The sequence below is a fragment of the Polypterus senegalus genome, chromosome 9 (genome assembly GCF_016835505.1).
Source record: "Polypterus senegalus isolate Bchr_013 chromosome 9, ASM1683550v1, whole genome shotgun sequence".
Classification (NCBI taxonomy): Eukaryota; Metazoa; Chordata; class Cladistia; order Polypteriformes; family Polypteridae; genus Polypterus; species Polypterus senegalus.
The window spans coordinates 148,470,478-148,495,749 of NC_053162.1; positions in this window are offsets into that span (position 1 = coordinate 148,470,478).

The window sequence follows — 25,272 nt, forward strand, 5'->3', positions numbered from 1 at the left end:
AGCATGTCTATTGGATTGCTGCTGACGGACGGCCTTATATGGGCAGGCACTCAATTACGTGGGAGGCGTGGGTATGGGGGTTGCAATATAGGCAGGCAGCCAACTACGTGGAAGGTGTGGTGATGGGAGACGCAACTCCGCCTCACATGGTGACCGAGCTGCAGGCTATGGCCTTATATATGTACGTAAGTAGGATTCAGTTATGACCGTTACGCATAGAATTTTGAAATGAAACCTGCTTAACTTTTGTAAGTATACTGTTAGGAATGAGCCTGCCAAATTTCAGCCTTCTACCTACACGGGAAGTTGGAAAATTAGTGATGAGTGAGTGAGTCAGTCAGTCAGTGAGGGCTTTGCCTTTTATTAGTATATAGCAAAATACGCAGCAGCAAAGTACTGCCTTAAAATTTTTATTAAGAAGAAAATTAAACCTTTTTAAACTGAGGGAAAATATACCAATAATTATTTGTTAAGGATCTCTTTGTATACCACATTGTGAGTTCGACCCTCCGGCTGTAATATGACCAAGCTGTGCACTGAGCTTACTCTTGAGCATGCAACGTACAGTTGGCCATGTGAACAGTAATCTTGTTTCAAATCTCACAGCTTGGATTGCTGCTGTCATAATCGGTTTGAGTTTCATAATTTGTTTCAATTACGACAGTATTTGTAGGACTTGTGTTGAAGAGACATTCGGCATCTGTCAAGTGTTGTAAGTATACAACCTGTTTCATCGATAACTTTACATCCAGCTTTTGAGAGTTTAAACATTCATAAACATCAAAGTATCCACTACTGAAATTGTCACCTGTGAATCTAAGATGTTTAAGAGGCATTGGCGGTTGTCGAAAGGTGTAAAATATTTGGCCATTTCGGTACACTTAAAAGCGACAACCATCAACTCAAATGCAGATCCATAGGTGAAGGGCTTAAGCATTTCACTCTTATAGTGCTCCTGTGTAGTATAATTATCTCCTGTACCGTCATCAGTCCACACCTTGAACCTGTCCCAGTCATTCAATACATAAGACACAATGTTCCTCCGGATATCAAGAATGAGCCTGATATGGCCGTGCAATATGTACCAAAGAGAATGGAAAAGGTAGGTGCCATCTCCGGGCATGGAAACAACTCGGTAAGTGACAGTTCTTTAATCGATGGTGATCACATCGATAGACATGTTAATGGGGGTACGGTTGGAATGATAAAGGAAATGGGTACCTGAACAATGTAAAGTGAGTTTAAAATACCTACACAATAACTAAAATCGAAATAAAAGAACAATAAAACAGCGGAGAAGCCGTGGATTAAATTAAAAGGCTGTAGTTATCAGCAGGGAGACGCAAATCCCATGGCGTAGCAAGGAAGGGAATGTAGAAACTGGAGCGGCCTTATATAGGCAGGCAGCCAACAACGTGGGAGGCGTTGGGATGGGGGACCCAACGCCGCCTCACACGGTGACCAAGCTGCAGGCTATGGACGTATATATGTATGCGTAAGTAGGATTCAGTTAGCGTTGGGAACCCGCGTACCAAATTTCTGGAAGATGGGCCCATAAGTAACATAGACCGATGAAAAGTTCAATATGGCGGCCGACAGTGGCATCATACCACTGAAATAAGTATGTTCATTGGTTTCAGTTAGCGCAGGGAAGCCGCCTACCAAATTTCGTGAAGATAGGGCCATAAATAAGAAAGTTCAACATGGCGAACGTTGTCAACTGTTATAACCGTTACGCGTAGAATTTTGAAATGGAACCTGCTTAACTTTTGTAAGTAAGCTGTAAGGAACGAGCCTGCCAAATTTCAGCCTTCTACCTACACGGGAAGTTGGAGAATTAGTGACGTTGGCAAGTTCAATATGGCGGCTGACAGTGGCGTCATACCACCGAAATAAGTACGTACATTGATTTCCGTTAGTACAGGGAAGCCACCTACCAAATTTCGTGAAGATGGGGCCATAAATAAGAAAGTTCAACATGGCGGACGTTGTCGACCGTTATGACCGCTACGTGTAGAATTTCGAAATGAAACCTGCTTAACTTTTGTAAGTAAGCTGTAAGGAATGAGCCTGCCAAATTTCAGCCTTCTACCTACATGGGAAGTTGGAGAATTAGTGATGTTGGAAAGTTCAATATGGTGGCTGACAGTGGCGTTATACCACCGAAATAAATACGTACATTGGTTTCAGTTAGCGCAGGGAAGCCACCTACCAAATTTCGTGAAGATGGGGTCAGCCTTCTACCTACACGGGAAGTTGGAGAATTAGTGACATTGGAAAGTTCAATATGGCGGCCGACAGTGGCGTCATACCATCGAAATAAGTATGTACATCGGTTTTGGTTACCGCAGGGAAGCCGCCTACCAAATTTCGTGAAGATGGGGCCATAAATAAGAAAGTACAACATGGCGGACGTTGTCGACCGTTATGACCGTTACGCGTAGAATTTCGAAATGAAACCTGTTTAACTTTTGTAAGTAAGCTGTAAGGAATGAGCCTGCCAAATTTCAGCCTTCTACCTACACAGGAAGTTGGAGAATTAGTGAGTGAGTGAGTGAGGGCTTTGCCTTTTATTAGTATAGATTATTATTAGGAATCAAGTATTCTGACTTTCTGAAATTATTTAATAATTTGTAACAATTCTCATGAGGTGGATTTGTTCCCTAGTTTGTCTGTGCCCGCTATTTTCTTTCGTCAAGTGCAGGTGTCTGATCGTCTGACTGAAACTCATTGACAGAGTGAGTCTTACAATGCTGGCAGTGGTAATTGCGACAGGGAAAGGACCAAATGGAACATGCTTTGCCAGTGAGAGGAGGAGGATAGGCACAAACAGAAGTGACAAATGCAGTGATGGCAGCAGAACAGAACACTTACATTAGGACAGATATGAAATAAGAAAAGTCAGCCTACCTTAGACGACCAAGGTGCTCTGTTCTACTGTAGAATACTTTTACATTTGTTGGAAGGAAGATCGCCTGCATAATCCCTACCAGTAGGGTGAACTGTTTTCAATTCTTTACTATCTGGAAGGTTACCATGGCACTGCCTAGACATCTTAATTATTCCTGACGCTTTTTGAATAATTCTGTTTATCTGTGGACTTATTGGATTTTTTCCTATTCAAATTCTATTTTATCACTTAAGATAGTGTGCTGTACTCTTTTTGCATGTGTTAAATATTCGGGAAGGAGTTGCTCGATTTGTTGTACCGTGTGTTATCAAATTTTTATTCTTGCAACTTAACATGTCAATTTCTTTTGTACTTGCACTGTGTTGTATATTCTGTATGATGTGAGGTCATTAGAGGAAAAGTGTTGGTCACTCATTCTCTTTATTATTTATTTTTATTTATAATCATATAGTCTGGGGAACTGTACAAATTTAATCCAAGAAGACACTGATAGCCGAAAACAAAACAGCAGCCTGGAGGATAGGAGCAAATATAGAATGGGCTGTAGCAATCTCACAAGAAACAGCTCACTAAGCTGGATGGGATAGTGAATGATAGCCAATATTAACAAAAGTGTACCTTTTAAGATGTGCTTTGCAGTTGGAAAATGTCGATTGTGCATCACCAGAGCATGCAATTAGACATTGGTAATTGTACATTGTAACCTCCAAACAGTGGCTACTGTGGCAAGGAAAAAAAGCCATAAAAACAAACAGCAAAGTGACCATTACACTTAACAGTCTAAGCTAAGGCTGAAGATGAAGGCAAGATGGAGAAGACGGCCGACACATAATGAACAGGTAAGAAGTTAAGTAAAGAAATCGAAAAGTTGCTGCTGATAACTTCTGTTTTGCATGTGATGCTAAATATAGGAAACTGTTCATCATTGACTGAGCAATAGTATTGGATCTGAAAACTATGGTGCACCTCTAGATGATCTTAGGCAGCACTGGGAAAGGGACCTCACTATTAATACCCCAGGCAGGGACTGGAGCTCAGTTATTCATAACTAGCAGAATACCCGCGCTTCGCAGCGGAGAAGTAGTGTGTTAAAGAAGGTACGAAAAAGAAAAGGAAAAATTTAAAAAATAACGTAACATGATTGTTAATGCAATTGTTTTGTCATTGATATGAGTGTTGTTCTCATATCTATCTATCTATCTATCTATTATATATATATATATATATATATACGTATATATATATCTCTATCTATATATATATGTTGTTCTCATATCTATCTATATATATATATATCTCTCTATATATATATATATATATATATATATACGCTTGGCAGCGGAGAAGTAGTGTGTTAAAGAAGTTATGAAAAGAAAAGGAAACATTTTAAAAATAATGTAACATGATTGTCAAAGTAATTGTTTTGTGTATTTGGCGGCAGCGTCACAAAGTTTTTTCGCCTAGCTGCATCAGAAAATGTACCACACGCCTGACACGCCTCCTTTTTACTGTTTTCTCACAGCTTGGATTGCTGCTGTCATATATATACACACACACACACACACACACACACACACACACATACATACATACATATATATATATATACACTGTCACACATGTGCGATTAGGAGGCAGTCAAAGAGCCTAAAGGTGAGTGAAACATCGCGAGATAGAGGGTTGTCACGTGGTACTTACCTAAATCTCTTTTGCCCGACAGAAAACTGGAAGAAAAATAACTCCTCCACTTCCGGATTCCAAAATGGCACGACGACGCCACTTCCGTTCCACCATGATGACGTCACTTCCGCTCCATCAATTCACATCACTTCCGCCCCATCCCGATGACGTCACTTCCGGTTCCTGTTTCAAGACGCCACTTACTGCCAACCATTTCCTGTCCCATAATCCTTCCCTCTATAAAGTCGCCATTTTTTCTCAAGAAAATTGTTCATTGTTTTATTTAAGACTGTGAATCGTGTTTTCTTTATTTGTCTGGACGACAATATATGGGGACGGTCCCCAAAACTTTTTCTTTGTGGAAATATTATTCTTTTCAAAAGAAACCTTATTACATTGGCGTAGTCGGCAGGATTGTTCTTCGTCAAGTTTAAAAGATGTCGGAGGAACAGGACCTTAATTCTATTTTGAGCACCATCATGACAGATCTGCAAACCCTGAAGCTACAGATGGGGGAAACAAGGACCCAAGTAGCTGAAGCCAACGCTCGCTGCTGCTGCTACTGCAAGTGCACGGATGGAGGTCGCTCGGCCACCACCTGTTGCTATAGCAACACTAACTGAGTCAGATGACATTGAGACATACTTTTGATTTTCGAGCGCATCGCTAAGCGGAACGCTGGCATGGCGTCGGAATGGGCGTACATACTGGCTCCCTACCTGAAGGGAACGGCGCAGAGAGCTTATTACGATCTAACTGAGGAGCAGGCTGCTGATTATGACGCTTTAAAAAAGGAGGTCTTCAAACGCCACGGCGATCTCTCGAACAGCAGGCGAGAGAATGGAGGGAGTGGCAGTTTGATCCGACAGACCATAAGAACCCAGGGCTTTGAAGCCTGGGGAAAAGTATGTCGCTGGCTACGCCCGACATCAATAATTCCATAAAATGGCTGAACTGCTCGCTATGAAGACTTTTGTGCATGCCCTCCCTGACCATATCGCCCAGCAAGTCCGGAAACATAATTTTGAGGACATGGACTCCTTGATCCAGATAACGGAGCGCCATTGGGCGGCTTGCAAATCAGGGAAATCAGAACGGTTCTCTCGCCGAACCCAACAGGCACGGGCAACTCCTGAGCCCACCCGACAAGCTCCCGAGCCTGCCGTCCGTAAGCGGGACAGAGGTGCTAGTCTTCCCCGCTGTTTCAAGTGTGGGGAGATTGGACATCTGTCCCCCAACTGTACCATCGAGCCATGGATTGCTCATTAGTTAAGGGAGAAAGGTATTGTGCCACTGTGACTAATCCTTTATCTCTTCCATATACAGGTGCAGTTATTATAAATGGCAGGAAGGTAAGAGCAATGTTTGATTCCGGGAGTAACATTTCCATTGTTGCCACCCGTTTCGTTTTACCGCAACAGTGGACTAGGATAAAACTAGTCTAAAATGTATTCATGGGGATATCAGGTATTATAAAACGCCAGATGTGTAATATCGTGAATCATCACCTAACAAGTATGGCCATGGCTGTATTACCGGATCCCCCTTTTCCAGTTATATTGGGTAGAGACTGGAATAATATTACCAGCGTAATAACGTAACTGTACCTAAACATTTGGGCTTAGTAATGGAGAATACTGCTCCGACTGCCTCCACGCCATGTCCCACAGTAGCACGGACCCATACGGGTACCCAATGTGAAGAAATTGATGTCCCATCGACCTCTGCGGGAACCAGCAGTTAACGCAGAAGACGTGGAGACAGAAACCACGCCCCTTAAGGTCGCACAAGACCCTATACAAGATTTAACTGCTCAATTTCTATTAACACCATCATCTTTTAAAAGGGAACAATGGAACGATGATTCCTTAAAAAATATTAGGAATGCAGTAGTATCTACCGAGGGTTATACAACCCTGGATCCCATGCCACCGATGCCGCTCTTTGTATAAAAAATGAATTATTATATAGAGTGGCAGATCACGAGGGAGAAGTGCGAACGTTGTTGTTAATTCCACGCACTTTTCGGCGAAAAGTGTGTGAATTAGCACACGCCACCTTCTAGGAGCCCATTTAGGCTCGAAAACGTTAGAGAGAATAAAGCTCGATTCTATTGGCCGGAATTAACGAGGAGGTCCGCGATTTTGCGCTTCTGTCCGAGTGTCAACTTCGCCAGATTCCTAGAAGGACGCGAGCTCCTCTCGCTCCCCTTCCCCTTATTGATATCCCTTTGAACGAGTCGGTATCGATCTCGAGGACCATTGGAACCCTCGTTAAAAGGTTTTAAATATATTTTGGTGCTAGTAGATTATGCCACTCGCTTTCCGAAGCTGTTCCTTTGCGCTCAGCTAATACAAAAAACATCGCACGGGAATTAGTAGGGATATTCGCTCGTGTTGGGATCCCCAAAGAGGTTTTAACGGACCAAGGGACTCCTTTCACTTCGGAGACGCTCAGGAAGTAGCCAAATTACTCAGAATAAAACATCTGAAAACGTCTGTCTATCATCCCCAAACTGACGGATTGGTAGAACGCTTTAATCAAACTTTGAAACAGATGTTACGCAAGGTAGTTAACGAGGATGGAAGAAACTGGGATCAGTTGCTTCCTCTCGCTTTGTTTGCTATCGGAAGTCCTCAGACCTCTACTGGTTTTCTCCCTTTGAATTATTATATGGAAGACAACCCAGAGGACTTTTGGATATGTTAAAAGAAGGATGGGAAGAGGAGGTCCTCCCAACTTCAAATATTCTTGAATATATCGCGCAATTACGCGATAGACTAGAGAAAATCAGACCCATTCTAAAAGAAAATTTGGAAAAGGCACAAGCAGCGCAGTCCCGTTATTATAACGAAACACCACCATTCGAGTTTGTCCCGGGTGATCGTGTGATGGTACTCGTCCCAACTTCTCATTCAAAGTTGTTAGCACATTGGCAAGGCCCTTATGAAATTAAAGAAAGAAAAGGTCTCGTTGATTATTTGGTTAAACAACCTAATCGGCGACCTACTGAACGAGTATATCATATTAATTTGCTGAAACCATGGAAGGACAGGGAACCTGATCCTCGTCCAATCAGCCTCGTTCTCGTTTATGTCATGTGCCCATCTCAATTTTGGCCCCGATTTGACATTCAAACAACGACAAGATCTCGAGACGGCTATCTTGTCTGTCCCTAAAGTTGTGGACGAGATACCAGGACGTATGCTGATTGTTCATATATTATTACTAACCCTGGAGTGATTGTCAGAGAGAGACCTTATAGGCTCCCGGAGGCAAAGAAAGCGGAAGTAGAGTTGGAAATTAGACGAATGCTAGAATTAGGGGTTATTGAGGAAAGCCATAGCCCTTGGTCTAGTCCAATTGTCTTAGTTTCTAAACCTGATGGGTCGTGGAGGTTTTGTAATGACTTGACGACTTAATCAGGTCTCTAAATTTGATGCATCCCATGCCGCTGGATAGATGATTTACTTGATCGGCTGGGGAACGCCAATTCCTAACTACTCTTGACATGACGAAGGGTATTGGCAAATTCCCTTAGCGGACTCGCCAAAGAAAAACGCTTTTAGTACCCAGTGGACATTGGCAGTACAGGGTCCTTCCTTTTGGCTTGCACGGGCACCAGCTACTTCCAACGCCTGGTAGACACACTGCTAAGGCCCCACAATTCATATAGCTGCCTACCTAGATGATGTGGTCATTTATTCCAGCACGTGGAAGGATCATGTCTGGCAGGTTAAACAATACTCTCCACGCTAGCTAATGCTGGTCTTCGAATTAATCCAAAGAAATGTTTTTGGATTAAAGAAGCCAAATATTTGGGCTACCTAGTAGGAGGGTGTGTTGTTAAACCACAATGTTCCAAAATTGATGCCATTCTTAATTGGCCCCGTCCGATGAATAAGCGCAGGTACAAGCATTTTGGGATTGGCAGGTTACTATCGCGCTTTGTACCTCATTTCTCAGAAATTGCTGCCTTATCTAATTTGACAAGGAAACGAGCACCTTTAAAAGTGGTATGGGATGTTTCGTTGAGAAGCATTCAGTGACTTAAAGTTGGCCCTTACTTCAGCACCTGTTTTACGATCTCCTGATTTTTCTATTCCTTTCTCCTCCAGACCGACGATCGGCCACAGGCTTGGGTGCCGTGCTGAGCCAATGCGCTGATGGTGCTGAACACCCTGTTATGTACCTGAGCCGGAAACTGCTGGACCGAGACCAAGTATGCTGCGTGGAGCGAGAAACCTTGGCGATTAAGTGGGCTGTTACGTCCTTTGAGGTACTACCTACTGGGGCGGGAGTTTACTCTGGTGACGGATCATGCCGCTTTACAGTGGATGTCCCTTCATCGAGTCTAACCTCGTCACTAGGTGGTTTTTGAATCTTCAACCTTATCGCTTCAATGTCATTTATCGTAAGGTTCCTTGCAGGCCAACGCAGATGCTCTCTCTCGTGTCCACGACCTCTCGGTGTAGGTCGCCCACCCGAGGGTCTGGGCTGAGGGGGGGGTCATGTCACACATGTGCGATTAGGAGGCAGTCAAAGAGCCTAAAGGTGAGTGAAACATCGCGAGATAGAGTGTTGTCACGTGGTACTTACCTAAATCTCTTTTGCCCAAAAGAAAACTGGAAGAAAAATAACTCCTCCACTTCCGGATTCCAAAATGGCCGCGACGACGCCACTTCCGTTCCACCATGATGACGCTCACTTCCGCTCCATCAATTCACATCACCTCCGTCCCATCCCGATGACATCACTTCCGGTTCCTGTTTCAAGACGTCACTTACTGCCAACCATTTCCTGTCCCATAATCCTTCCCTCTATAAAGTCGCCATTTTTTCTCAAGAAAATTGTTCATTGTTTTATTTAAGACTGTGAATCGTGTTTTCTTTATTTGTCTGGACGACAATATATGGGGACGGTCCCCAAAACTTTTTCTTTGTGGAAATATTATTCTTTTCAAAAGAAACCTTATTACAACACATATATATACACATACATATCTTCATATCTACATATCTATATACATATCTACATATACACATATATATATATATACATACCTATCTACATCATATATACACATACATACATACACACACACAAATTATATATATGTGTGTATGTATGTATGTATGTATGTGTGTGTGTGTGTGTGTGTGTATATATATATATATATATATATGCAGATAGGGGTGTGTGTGTGTATATATATATATATATATATATATATACACATACATATATATACACATACATATACTTGTGTGTATAGCTTTTATATATGTGTGTGTATAGCTTTGGTCACTGAGTGCAAGGGAGAAATAATAAAATATAGTCTATAAGTTATTAAACAGTAAAACATTAACGTTTTAAGAAGTACAGGTACATTGAGCACTACTGAGTGGTTATGGTAAACTACATTTTAAAGACTGTGTAACACAACAGGTAAGTAACTAACAGCAGCTAAAATATATATGGATCATCTCTCGGTAGTAGATCCCTTTTGAAAGGCGTTACACGACGGCTGTGGTATAGAAATTACATTTTCTATGTGAACGCTCAAATTTGTGCCTCTGGTAATGTGCCTTACCGCATTTAAAGAAAATTAGTTTTGTGTCCTCTGCAGTGTTAAGCGAGAAAGGCTTTGGTTTGGGATAAAAGGAAAAAAGGTGTAAAGAAAGGAAAGTTGCCTTTTTCTTTTATATAGTATAGAGAGATGTGTTCGCTGACGCTATGATCGCCTTTTGGGAACAGTCGCGTGGGTCTTGTGTAGACTGGTGAGACGCCCTCGCCATTAATCGGCTGTGATGGCAGTGTCAGTCCTCCACTCGTGCGTGTCTTCATAATCCGGTGAGAACCTCATAATCGTGATACGCAAAAGAAAGTGTGAATCGCCTTAATATTATTTTGCCGTGGTGTAGAAAAGGGGTGCCGTGTTTGCACTTGTCTGGGCTATAGCGCAGGGGGAGGATGAAAAAAATTAAAAGTGCTCACTTTGACTTAAGGCAGAAGTGCAGTCAGCGCCTCAAAGGCCGGCACAGCTATGCACGCGCGCTGGCTGCTCGACTTTTGCAGGGCAGGAGACCACAGGTTTTGCAGACACGCTCATGATATCAAAAGTCTCAGCCTTTGGAGGTCATTCATATATTATATGATATATATATATATATCAAAATACCCTACCGCAGGAGAAGTAGTGTGTTAAAGAAGTAATGAAAAGAAAAGGAAACATTTTAATAATAACGTAACATGATTGACATTGTCATGAGTGTTGCTGTCATATATATGCCTGCCTAAATAAGTCACCCTCGCTTTGCTCTTACTTTATTTACCGTTCATTTAATCACGGCTAGTGGCGGGAAAAATTATAAAATGGAAGGAGGATGGCTTTACCAAAACAATTATTGATGGCGAATCGATTATTCATAAAGCTTGAATTGGTGATCTGTTTTTCTGTGTTAACCTCATATTTTTCCATACTTCTTCTCAAACTAAGGTGGTGCGAGGGTAAAATGAATCGATGCGCTGATCAAAGTAATCGTGTACCAGGAAATCATGCATTGACAAATGCTCCCTTTGCTTGTAATGCAAAGTGTGATTAAATGCATTATTTTTTAACGCGTTATGGAGCACATGCATCGAAGCTTCTCAGCTGTGCTTGTGCTAAGAAAAGGAAAGATTTTAAAAATAATGTAACACGATTGTCAATGTAACCTTTTGTAAGTAGTGCCTGGAGGATTCAGTGTGTGTATTAACTTGTGGATTTTTCTGTGAGTATTTGGTGGCAGTCTGACGAAGTTGCTTCGGAAGACGGCGTTAGCTGCGGAGCTCAGCTCAGAGCCAAATGAGATGAATGGGAGGGGAGATGATGACGTGACTCCCCACCCGCTTTAACTGTCAATCCCCACAAACACAGTCTCGAATTTGCATAAGCACACCCCTTCACCTACAATTTTAACTTAGTTATAAAGTGATCAAAACTCTCGTTTATATCCTGCGTCCTCTCATTAAACTTGTATCCCGCATTACCTGTGGGCATGTGAAACGCCAGCGCTAGCCTGTCTATGAACTTAATTTAAAGTTTAGGTTTACACCTTGCTTTCTTTCCGAGGTAGCATCAGTCATGAATATGGTAGTATATGTCACTCGCTCGCTTCTTATTGTTTCGCTGCCTTCTCAATTATATAATGCATGTTTTCTTAAGCGCTTTTTGGAGGTCTTCCTGGTTTTCTACGCACTGCGCTGACAGTCAGTTCACGGATTACGTGAGAGGCGTGATGATGTCACACGAAACTCCCCCACGTCATTCCAGCTCAACTCCATTACAGTTAATGGAGAAAAATACCTTCCAGTTATGACCATTAGGCGTAGAATTTCGAAATGAAACCTGCCCAACTTTTGTAAGTAAGCTGTAAGGAATGAGCCTGCCAAATTTCAGCCTTCTACCTACACGGGAAGTTGGAGAATTAGTGATGAGTGAGTGAGTGAGTGAGTGAGTGAGTGAGTGAGTGAGTGAGTGAGTGAGTGAATGAGTGAGTGAGGGCTTTGCCTTTTATTAGTATAGATATACAGTCTTCATTTGTACATAGCATGCTGAATTTCATTTTAAGATTGTCCATGATACTCTTCTTTCTAAATTAAAATTACCCTAAAAATATTAGTTACTAGATCCTAAATATGAATGATGCCATCATACACCAGCCTTGCTAGGTCAGATGTTACATTTTTTTCTCTATTAATCTTTCCTATAAACTTTTTAGGTGAATTCTACTGTTTGATCTGTCCTTAAACCTGTACTAAACTTAATGATTTATGAAACTGACTGGCTGTAGAAAATTCCATAAACAAGGTGCTCTGTTTTCATGTAGCATATCATTTCAGAATGATCTCTCAGAAGGGGCACTTTACCACTAAGTCCCATAGTAAACTGCATGTGTCGCGGATAGGTGAATAAAGTATTACTTTTATGTTTGTTTCTGTTTGACATAAAACTATATATTGATTAAAAATACTAAAATGAAATGAACACCTTATTTCATGAGCCACAAGATACCTGCATTACATTGCACTGGCAGAGCTAGACCCTGATTTCTCGGAGGGTTGAATCATGAAACACAATGCTACTTGGTTTGAATTCTGTACATTATTATTTGCAGAAGGTAGATGTAATTTTGGAATATTTTTATGTTAAATCTTCATTTACTTTATACAATACTTAATACTTGCCATAAGTGGGGTACAGGGAGTTTAGTGAGTGTTTACACCGCCATGTGTTAATGGGTACTGACAACCACCAAGGGTCCACAGCAGGCCAAAACCAGTCATAGTTATTGGCGTTTATATTGACAATGAAATAATGAAGGCAGAAAATTAATGTCAAAAGCTTGTGTGGCTTTAAGATGTTAGTTTTTTTAAGGCGTGACATGTAATAATCATTTCAGGATTGAAAAAATGACCCCTGTAACCACACCATTGTAAAACTGACATAAGTCTCAAACAGTGTGTTGATTTCAAAAACTGAATAAAATGCTTAACAATTTATTTAAGGCTGTAGGCTAATTTTTAGCAAAGCTTGACCAGAGTACCTCATTTTTAAATGGAAAAAATTCTCTACAACAGTACTAATAGCTACAGATGGACCAATGACCAGAAAACCAGCATATTGTTTGCCAGAAATGTATCAGTTATTTTAACAGACAATCCATTCATAAAACGATACTTAGAAACCAGCACACTTGACAAACCCGCAAATTGCAATTATATGAAAGCCAATATGTTTTTCTCTCAGTTTAATCAACTACAACCTGAAGATAAAGTGGCAATCTAAGGCATAAGTAAAACATGCACAAAATGCCAGATGATTGTAGACTCTTTTTTTTCTTTTCTAAATTAGCTGCCTGGCATCACATAATAAATACAGGCACAGGGTTTTTCAGAAAGCATTCCTTGTTTTTGAAAATTATTAAATGAGATCAGCGCTCTTGAAATTTATATGATATAGGTTGCTTTGAAAGATATAAGATGAAGCTTTGACATTCAAATAAGAACACTCTGCTGCCAAATATGCTTGTGTTATTCATAAAAAATGCTTAATGTATGCAGAAATAAACACTTTAGAAATCTTCTTCTGTTTCATGATGTCATTTATACCTGAAGTTGATTGCCTTATGATTCTGTTTCACATCATTATACTGTCTCATAATGCGTGTACATGGTTTGTAATACAAAACAAAGCATAAAGGTGGAAAGATATTATGAGAACTCTGTTTATGAATATGAATATTAGAGATTGTTATTGCAAATAATAGGCTTACACATTACATTTGATGTTTTAATCAAATAAAAAATATACATTGTTTGTTTGTGTAGAGATTACATGAAGAGAACAACTTGCTATCAATTAATTATGTTCACTTTTGAACAACTAAGCCATGCTCTGTGCAGTTCACTGCAATCTTAAGTTTTCACTCCTCTCACCACTGGTCTTAAATATTTGCTGTTTTCATCACATCTATGACCATTTTTCTTATTGTTCATCTCATTTTTTCTTTTATCAGACTTCTTATTATGATAAACAAGTCAAAATACTGAACAAACTAGCAACAAATGAAAAGCCTACAAAATAAAAGAATAAGAACTTCATGACGCTTACACTTTTTTTATATGGTTTAATAAGGGAAATTATTTGCAAGGCAGGAACAAGTCCTTTTTTAATATGTAGTGTCACAGATGTACGGGGACACTGCCCGGACGCCTGGACAGTCCCCAACTAGGACAATACTTCTCCTCGGCCACAAGAGGGCAGCCGCCCAGGTCTATTTGGGGGCAACAAAGACGTAGCTGGGATGCCCGTGAGAGGACGTGGCCACCGCCAGGAGGTGTCCGGACAGTTGGAGAATCCTGGGTGGTAGCACTTCCGCCACACCAGGAGGTGCTGCCGGAAATAATTCCAAGAAGGCCCGGAGTGCTTCCAGGTGCTTTCCTGACACTTCCGCCACACCAGGAAGTGACGTCAAGGGGAGCACCTGGGGCTCATCCGGGTCATGATCAAAGGGGGTGCCTCCTTCCAGACATTGAGCCAGAGTTGGGAGAAAGGAGACGAAGCTTGTGAGGAGGAGGAGGAAGGAGGTCAAGAGAGAGAGAAGAAGAAGAAAAGAAAGAGAGTCGCTGAGAGAAGGAATTGTGGTTGCAGTGGGAAAATTAAATAAACAAGTGTGTTTTGGACATCCTGGTGTTGGTCTGTCTGTGTTTGGGGGTACGGTTTCCACAGTAGGATGTGTATGAGATTAATACATTTTTATTTAGGATTTCTTATTTTTTTATTAAGCCTTGACAACATAGGCCACTTCAGAATAACAAAGCTACATAATATGGAAGAAAAGTTAGACTTGGGGGGGGTCACAGAGTCATAAAGTGTTTTGATATGCTTTCCATTTTAAAATATACCATTCATCTTAAAGAAATGGCATAAAGGGTTAATAAATGTCAGAAGCCTGTTCAGGCATATCATGCAAACAAATAAAGGTCTAGTGAACCACACATTGTTTTGAAAGATGATTAAGAGATGAATAATAACTCAGCAGATGTCCAGTGAAGAACCAGAATGTGAAATTTCAAGGGTGGTGGCTCAACCCAAAAGGCAGAAGAAGAATAAGAATATAATAAAATAGAGTATAATTTTACATAAGTCATTAGGGTATAAACCAATGAACCAGCCAGAGTAAAATGTATCAATTGATTGACACTGTATGTAAATTTAATACTTTATAAAATGAACTCTACCCTTTATTTCTCTAATCATTCTCATCATACTGTAACAGATTGCTGTAATAGACGCTCTCTCCTCAGCTTGGTGCATAAACAATGGACAAGGTTTTCCCTTGCCTGATTACTGACACAAAAGGTTTTATCGATAAGTTTCTTTCTTTAATTAAGATGGTCAGGTTTTCTACCACAATAATCTACTCTAATTTTAAAATAACTTATTCACGTAATATGGCATATGTTTATAAATTAATAAAATATTTTAACAATGCCCGATTATTTAGAATGCATTGCACTGGCAGAAATTTAAGTCTGGCAGGATTTTATCACTTATTTGTAAACAATGTGGCCTCATTATCACTCCTCAAAGACTAAACAACTGCTCGGCAAGGAATGCAGGCTCTACCAGTACTCGTATTGCCATTTGAACAATCTCAGTTGTTTAGTTACAGCCTAAAACAGAAGAGTAGAGAACTGCAATTTTCAGCCTTTTGTTTTTGTTTTATGCTAACAATCCTTATTTGGGTACTGTTCTTCATTTAAAGCAGCTAGATGTTGCATTGTCCATTCCACGATCATCTCTAGTAAACAAAACTAAGTGGAAATATCGAAAGTAGTTATGAACGGTAAAAGAAATTAAATAAACAATTTGAGAGCCTAACATCAGTCTAGGAACAAGCAAGAATATAATGACATGCCAGCTGTGGATTTTACTGTATACCTTTGACAGTTTTTGAGCTTATGTAATGTTTGTTTTTTGTAGGCAATATTTTCTCATCTCCCAAAAAACAATTTAAAGTTGCCACATTACAATGAAGGAGAAATAGGGTACCAAGTGTGAGCTTTTTACACTAAATGTTAAAGCGGTCTGAACTTTGATATCACTTATTTTAAGTATCTAAATATTATCTAACACATGTTGTTTGCAGCTTAAGTAACATACTGTAACATCTCAGTTCTTCTGTAAAAGTTGGGGACCTACAGAAGTGGGCTGCAACATTGACTTTAATAGCAGCATTGCATAGTGTTTAGGAAATGACACAAGACCTCACTTGTACTATAACAGAGCACTTGTGATACTCTCTGCAACATCCTTTTGTGTCTCTGGGTAGTGATGTAGATCGTCATTGGATTCAGTTGTTCACAAAAATGCACTATGCGTCACACTTGCACCCCTTGTGGAGAGTTGGTGACCCAAATTGAAATGGGAGAGCAGGTATTGTGGTTAGAGGGAATGAGCTTTACACTTAGGTACATTAGTTGGAACAATGACACATCAATTACAGTATCTGGGGCCAACTCTCAACTCTCTAGTGAGCATAATTGTCTTTTATGCCTTTTGAAATGACAAATAATGCCTAAAGAAATTAATGTTGTATCAGCAATTTTTGACCTGCATAGCCAAAACTGATAATCATAGGTGTTAATCCCTCCATTGCTTTTGTCCTCAGAAATACTGTTTAGTGCTGATGACTTTTGTGGGTATAGAGCACAGAAAGTATATTAACACAATTTAACTTGAAAAATAATAACTGTGGTTTATAACAGATTTTGTAAGTCATTTATCTTAAATCCAAGTTCAGTTGCAAGTCATCAATAATCAAGTCTAATACAAGTCAAATCTTCTTTTAAATATTAAGTAAGACACAAGTCACTAAAATTAAGACTTAAGTCTCCAACCTTTGGATTATATCATTCCATGAAAACCTGCAGAGCCTTTTTACAGCATGGCAGCTTATTTTCAGATACCTTATTGATCAACATTGCTGCTTTCTTGCTCTTAGCATGTTCGTCTCCTTCTTGTTCTTGTATGCTTTCAGTTCCTATGAGTTTGACTATATTTGCACTAGACGGGACAGGAAACATTTCAGTCTTGCATGACTCTAGGCAAATATTTTGTGAAGAGAGGTGCTATGTACCATTAATGCTGCTCTATTCATACACTCTACAATGGGCTACAAATGCAGCATTGCATGTGCCTGCAATGAGTTTGGCCTAATCATTAGCCTGAAGAAGACCATCATGGATCAGTATGTAAATAGTGCTTCAAACATATTAACTGGGGGCCACATTCTTGAAGTTGCAGAGACGTTCTGTTACCGCCATCACCAGCAATACTGAATGGAACATCAACTAGATGTTGAATGGAGGTGTTTTTCAGGAATGTCTAGAAGAATTTCATGTTGAGTTTCAACACTATGACAAAGGTGTGGCAGCTCTGTTTTTTTGGGGTTTTTTTTTTAGCTCAAACGATGTTCACCTTAACTTCTTCCACTTTTGCAGTCTAAGAAAATTCTTGGGGATCATATGAAATGATCTACCAGCCCAAAATTCAGACAGTTTCAGAATGTTCACACTTGCACTGGCTACATAACGTCACCTGAATGGAAATCGCCCAAATACCACTTGCTCTATGGTGATCTGGCCACAGACATGAAGTAGGCTTGTAGATCTACTGTCTGTTACAAAGATGTCAGCACACAAGATATCATGGCACACAATATCAACCCTGTTACAATCAGAACCCATTTTAACAGACTGCAGTAGGTGGAAGCAGGCTATCAAGTCAGCCATTGGGATGATTGAGTATAGTAGGCACAAAAGTGGGGAGGAGACCAAGGCATGCAGAGGGCAGAGGGATATTTCACCATCTCTACCAACAATGTCACTCCTCACCTGTGAAAGTTACAACAAAGCTCGTCACTGTACACCCTGAGTGCATAAATACTGTAATGTAGTTCCATTTTAAAAAGTGACGAACAATGGCACAAATGTCCCTTGTCTGTTTAGGCAGGTGGATGTCAACAAGAACAGGTTTGGAAAATGACAGAATTAACAGGCATTTAGAATATTTTAGCACTATTATAGGTTAAAAATTAAAGATAAGCAAATGCCAAACCTGTCACTTTGCTAGGCTATGACAGGAATGCTGGCTTTAACCACAGTAGTTTATTTATTTAGAATCTACAAACACTTAAAAAGGAAAAAAAAACATTTAAATACCTAAGTATTTGTGATATAAACATTTGAGTGCACATGATTTAAGTATGAAGGCAAACCTCACAGGAACAACTGGTATTTATTTTTTTTAATTATTGTTACTAATGTTGATGGTTTCTATCTTCAATAGTTAGTGATCATTACTGCAATGGAGAAGCAATTTTAGATTAACAGTTATAGTGGGTTCAGGATTACATTTATCATCATTGTAAATATTCACTGTCGACGATCTTTATATTAGGATGTAGGTCATCATCATCATTAACTTGCAGGGAATTACTCTGTATTCAGCATTCAGGAGTGGTAAATTGATGATCCACAGTTTCATGGATATTACATGTATGTGTTAAGCTTATATTCTTAAAATTGCCTTGATTTGGATTTGAGTGCATACAATCAACTTGTTATGCTTCTAAATTGCAAAGAAATCTCCAAGGATGTGCTGCTACGTTGTGAATTTTATTTAAAGGTCTTCCTGTCATAAGACATGTTTCAAAAATGGTACAATGCATTTTTCTTCATTTTACCCCTGAGCACTTGTGAATAAATATTTTTCCTCGGCATAATCTCCAGTGTCAATTATTGTACCATTAGCAAATAATGGAGTTGCAAAAATGTCATAATTTATATTCTACTCATCCATTTTTAGAACTCTGAAATTTAAGATTTCAGTAACAAATAATCATATTTTACTTTTTCTTATTTAAAAAAAATTAAAATGTTCACTGTATTGTCATTCTGTATACTTTATGGTTGAAATGCTGTATTCATTTGTTAATGCAATAAAAAAATAAATGCAATAGACCTGTTTTAACTCTCCTTTTAAAAAAAATCTTAAACAGAGGGACAGTGTGACTGTCTACTAAAATAGATCTCATCAAGCACACTTTATAGAGTTTTTAATTTGTTAAACTATATCAGAATGTGGAGATGTCAAATAGTCCTTCAAGTAAGTGTACATCTGACATACACAAAATTTTATGGCTACATACTCGCCAATCGACCGGGCTGCTGTGCCGGTTGAGCTGTTTATTAGGTTCTGTTTATTTTTCATGTCGTTTTGTTTTCCAGATGATCTCTTAATACCTATGGGGTCCAGGATGGCCACAGAGCTATAATGTTTGGCAAGACCTCATCAATCAGTTTATGACTATTTTATATATGTATAGGATCACTATTGTCAGTTTACCATATTAAAGGAGGCCTGGAAAATGGTTAAAATATCAGGTTTCTTATAATAACTAGATTGTTTCATTTTGATAGCTATTTCTTGAACCACCCTTTGATTGTGTTTTTTTCAGACTTTACTTTTCTATAAATTCTGTTAATTTTTCTTTTTTCAGTGCTATGGTGTCTGGGGCTGGTTAAGAGCTACTTATTGTAAGCAAGTTACCAAGCTGACCACACACTGTAGGGTCAAGTTATTAAAGTACGCTCTTGCAGGTCTGACAATAAGGCATCTATAAATTAGTTTATTTAGTATGTTATTCTTTTATTAATTTTACTGTTAATAATAATAATAAAAATAATACATTTTATTTATATAGCTCCTTTCCCATGCTCAAGGCTTTTAATAAATACTGTTCTATTATTCAGTTGCTCCTTAAATACAAAGCAGCTCTATTACATACCTCAGCTGAGCCCAGAAGGCGACGCTCTGACTCACATGTGTGACACTGTATTTCAAATTAAGCCCTTAAGAGCTAAACTCTGACATATTTAGTGCTAGGTTAAGCTGCCGGCATTTTCAAGTCAAAATTTACTACATTGAATTTCAGAGATGTACAATGACTTTTAGACAGTGGCTTGCTATAAAGAAGTATTTTTTCAAGTATCAAAATTGAGAAATCAAGCAAAATTTAAATAAAACAAAAAACAAAATTCAACAACGGGGTTGAGGGCAGATGGGTAGAAGGTGATAATATATTGTAAAACATTGACGTTTATATTTGCATATATCTCTTTATAGGTAGACCCTCTTTGCTAAGAGGAATGTCAGACTTATTGACTTGACAATGTCAGTAACAGTGAAATGTTTGATGTTAGAGTGTACCTTCCTTCCGCTTAACCAGACATACCAAAAAATTTGTATATGAAGAGGCCCTTAGATAAGAAAGCTATCAATATAAATTCTTCTGAATACAAATTACATTTTTTTTTATTGATTTTAAAATTTTGTCCTGTTTCACTACTACGCAGGCGGAGCTACGGGGGACTGCTAGTAAATCTATACTAATAAAAGGCAAAGCCCTCACTGACTGACTGACTGACTGACTGACTGACTGACTGACTGACTCACTCACTCACTCACTCACTCACTCACTCACTCATCACTAATTTTCCAACTTTCCGTGTAGGTAGAAGGCTGAAATTTGGCAGGCTTATTCCTTACAGCTTACTTACATAAGTTAAGCAGGTTTCATTTTGAAATTCTACACGTAACGGTCGATGACGGTCAACAACATCCGCCATGTTGAACTTACTTATTTACGGCCCCATCTTTACGAAATTTGGTAGGCGGCTTCCCTGCGCTAACTGAAACCGATGTACATACTTATTTCGGTGGTAATTCGCCGCTGTCGGCCACCATATTGAACTTTCCAACATCACTAATTCTCCAACTTCCCGTGTAGGTAGAAGGCTGAAATTTGGCATGCTCATTCCTTACAGCTTACTTACAAAAGTTAAGCAGGTTTCATTTCAAAATTCAAAGCGTAATGGTCATAACAGTTGACAATGTTCGCCATGTTGAACTTTCTTATTTATGGCCTCATCTTCATGAAATTTGGTAGGTGGCTTCATGTGCTAACCAAAACCGATGTACGTACTTATTTCAGCGGTATGATGCCACTGTCGGCTGCCATATTGAACTTTCCAATGTCACTAATTCTCCAACTTCCTGTGTAGGTAGAAGGCTGAAATTTGGCAGGCTCATTCCTTACAGCTTACTTACAAAAGTTAAGCAGGTTTAATTTTGAAATTCTACGCGTAACGGTCGACAACGTCCGCCATGTTGAACTTTCTTATTTATGGCCCCATCTTCACGAAATTTGGTAGGCGGCTTCACTGCGCTAACCGAAACCAATGTACGTACTTATTTCGGTGGTATGATGCCACTGTCGGCCGCCATATTGAACTTTTCAACGATCTTTGTTATTTATGGGCCCATCTTCAAGAAATTTGGTACGCGGGTTCCCAACGCTAACTGAATCCTACTTACGTACATATATACCTCTATATCCTGCAGCTCGGTCACTGTGTGAGACGCCGTTGGGCCCCCATCCCAACGTCTCCCACGTTGTTGGCTGCCTGCCTATATAAGGCCGTCCATCGCTCCGGTCTTTACATTCCCTTCCTTGCTTCGCCACGGGATTCATGTCTCCCTGCTGATAACTACAGCCTTTTTATTTAATCCACGGCTTCTCTGCTGTTTTATTGTTCGTTTATTACGATTATAGTTATTGTGTAGGTATTTTAGACTTACTTTACATTGTTCAGGTACCCATTTCCTTTATCATTTTAACCGTACCCCCATTAACATGTCTATCGAGGTGATCACCATTGATCAAAGAACTTTCACTTACCGAGTGGTTTCCATGCCCGGAGATGGCACCTACCTTTTCCATTCTCTGTGTTACATATTGCACGGCCATATCAGGCTCATTCTTGATATCCAGAGGAACATTGTGTCTTATGTATTAAATGACTGGGACAGGTTCAAGGTGTGGACTGATGATGGTACAGGAGATAATTATACTACACAGGAGCACTATAAGAGTGAAAATGCTTAAGCCCTTCACCTATGGTTCTGCATGTGAGTTGATGGCTGCCACTGAATTTTTCGGTTGTCGCTTTCAAGTGTACCGAAATGGCCAAATATTTTACACCTTTCGACAACTGCCAGTGCCTCTTAAACATCTTAGACTCACAGGTGAGGATTTCAGTAGTGGACACTTTGATGTTTAGAATGTTTAGACTCTCAAAAGCTGGATGTGAAGTTATTGATGAAATTGGTTGTATGCTTACAACGCTTGACAGATGCAGAATGTCACTTCCACACAAGCCCTGCAAATACTGTCATCATTGAAACAAACCATGAAACTCAAACCAATTATGACAGCAACAATCCAAGCTGTGAGATTTGAAACAAGATTACTGTTCACATGGCCAACTATACGTTGCATGCTCAAGAGTAAGCTCAGCGCACAGCTTGGTCATATTACAACCAGAGGGCCGAACTCACAATGTGGTATACAAAGAGATCCTTAACAAATAATTTTTGGTATATTTTCCCTCAGTTTAAAAAGGTTCAATTTTCTTCTTAATAAAAATTTTAAGTCAGTACTTTGCCGCTGTGAAGCGCGGGTATTTTGCTAGTAAATAAAATAAAAAACACTCATTAAAAATATAACAACAACTACTCAGATTTAGAATTAAGAAAGATATAATTTATGGTATTGAGAATTCAATTCTATAAATGTGAGTTTTATGATTTTATTTAAATAAAGACACAATCGAAATAACCAATACAATGAGGAAGGGTGTTTCAGAACAAAGGAGCAGTAAAACTAAATGCCATACCTCCAATTTAAGACAGATAGACTGATGAGACAAAATGGAAGCCAGAACTAGAAGATCACATTAAATAGGCTGATGTTTAATCTTTAAGAAGATCTTTTAAATAAGCGGGAGACAGATCATGGGGTGCTTTGAGAGATAAGACAATTATCTTAAAGTCAATCTGTATTTAACTGAGAGAATGTAAAGTTTTTATAGAGTAGATTTAATGTGACTATAAGCCTTTGATTTAATATACTGCAAACTTCTGAGGTCTGTTCCGGAAAACAGGATTATTGTGAAATCTGGTTAAAGTACGTTGGGGTTCGCAGAAACTGAGCTAATTCCATTCCAGAAAACCTGGATTTAGCCAATCCTTTTATTCTGGAACAGATAGGTTAACACAGAATTATGTGATCAGAGAGGCCAAAGATGCAGATAACTTGCTAATCCTCCTTTTTGAAACGGGTTCAGGATTTGTCTATTCCAGAAAGAAAGATATGATGAAATCCAGCTCAGATAATGGGGCAACCAATGCCCTAAACCTATCCTGCAGTAGAGCAAGTTTAACATAAAAGATTAACATTTTGCAGCCAATACAGAGTGCTGTTCCAGGTCTTTTTTGGAAAATCTGTACATGAAACTAACAGACCTTTCTTTTAGTATGCAATTACAGAACAATACAGAGATCAAAGAGGACAAGATATCATTTGACATAAACTGTGTATATCTATATATGTTGAACAATTAACATATTGTTATGTGAGACTATGGGTCTCACATGTTTTAGATATCAAATTAATATTAATATTGCCAAAATGGAATACAATACAGGGAATATAATGTATAATATAATTCTGTTTGGTAATATCATCAGTGGTACATTTTGCATAATTCAGTAATTTACTACACAAAGTCTACATGGATTACACTGATCAACTGTCTTACACATTCACTCTGTCAGTGATATTCCTCCACACAATCTCCATTTCCTTGGCAGCTGCTGCTGTAGTTTTGCTCCTCGTTTGGAGCATATGCTGAAAATATTCATGAACTGCCACTAGCACCTCTTTTTCTGCAGGTGTGAAGGAACGTTTTTGCTCCATTTCTCAGCTGTTTTCTCAGATGGTTAATCAGCTGTTCACTTCTTGACTCATAAGGTTTTGTAAATAATGCTATGAATGTGAATTAATCTTGATCAATGTATCTGGGATTGGGATTGAAATCTGGTGTTCTGGCACTATCTGATCAGCTGGCTCAAAATCACACTAAAGCAAACCGGAATTTGTTTTGAGATCCATGATTATCTAAACTCTTTTTCTGGAACAGACCCTTGAACTAACTGCAGCTTGTTTACAATGTTTGGCTGGGATACAACACAATAGAGCATGGCAATATTCTAGCCAGGATGTGACAAGTGTATCAATATTTCCCTCAGAGTAGAACATGGAGGGCTGAAATCTTGAAATGTTATGACAGCAATAAAAGACAGCATAGGGATGTGTCACTATTGCGAGATTAAAAGACAGAGTTCTGTTTAAAATAACACCAAGTCTCTTGACTAGAAGACATAAAGGAATAGGGGCATCATTAATTCAGATTTTAATATTTCCAAATCCAATGTGGCTTGTAGTTTACTGAGAGACCTGTTAACCTAGGTGCATTAACCTGTACTTCAAGTAAAACGACATATTTAGCGCCAGAGCAGGCATGTCCAAAGTCCGCCCCGCACACCAATTATGGCCTGAGGTCAGATTTTATACGGCCCGTGCCTTCTGTGTTAAAATGCATTATTTATGGCCCGCCAGCACAGTCAAACAGAATAAATAAATCATACAAATTCAACATGCAATTCCTCTTTTTACCTTATGGTGGCAGCACCACTGAGTAACAGTTACAGAGTGGTTAGTGTTCCCTCATAACTGTCTAGCTGTATGAAATTTGTTCTGACTCTTCAACTCTCATGGCTACAGCAAGTAAAAAAAATGAAAATTGATAATGAAGGCCAATTTCATTTGCTCAACTGTTGATGATATGAAACCGTGGAGTAAAGTGACTGGGATTATTACAGATGGTGCACCTGCTTTGGCTGGTGAATGAAGTGGATTGTCCAAGCTGATCTTTAACAAAGTCATTGAAGAAGGAGGCAACACTATTAAACTTCATTGCATCATTCATCAGCAGGTTCTTTGTGCTAAATATCTAAGATTTGATCATGTTATGAAACCGGTAGTATAAGCAATCAATTTCATTCACTTTACAGCACTATACCACCAACAGTTTCAGCAGTTACCGCTTAACATCCAGGCTTAAAATGGAGATGTAATATATCACAACAATGTGAGGTGACTCAGTCG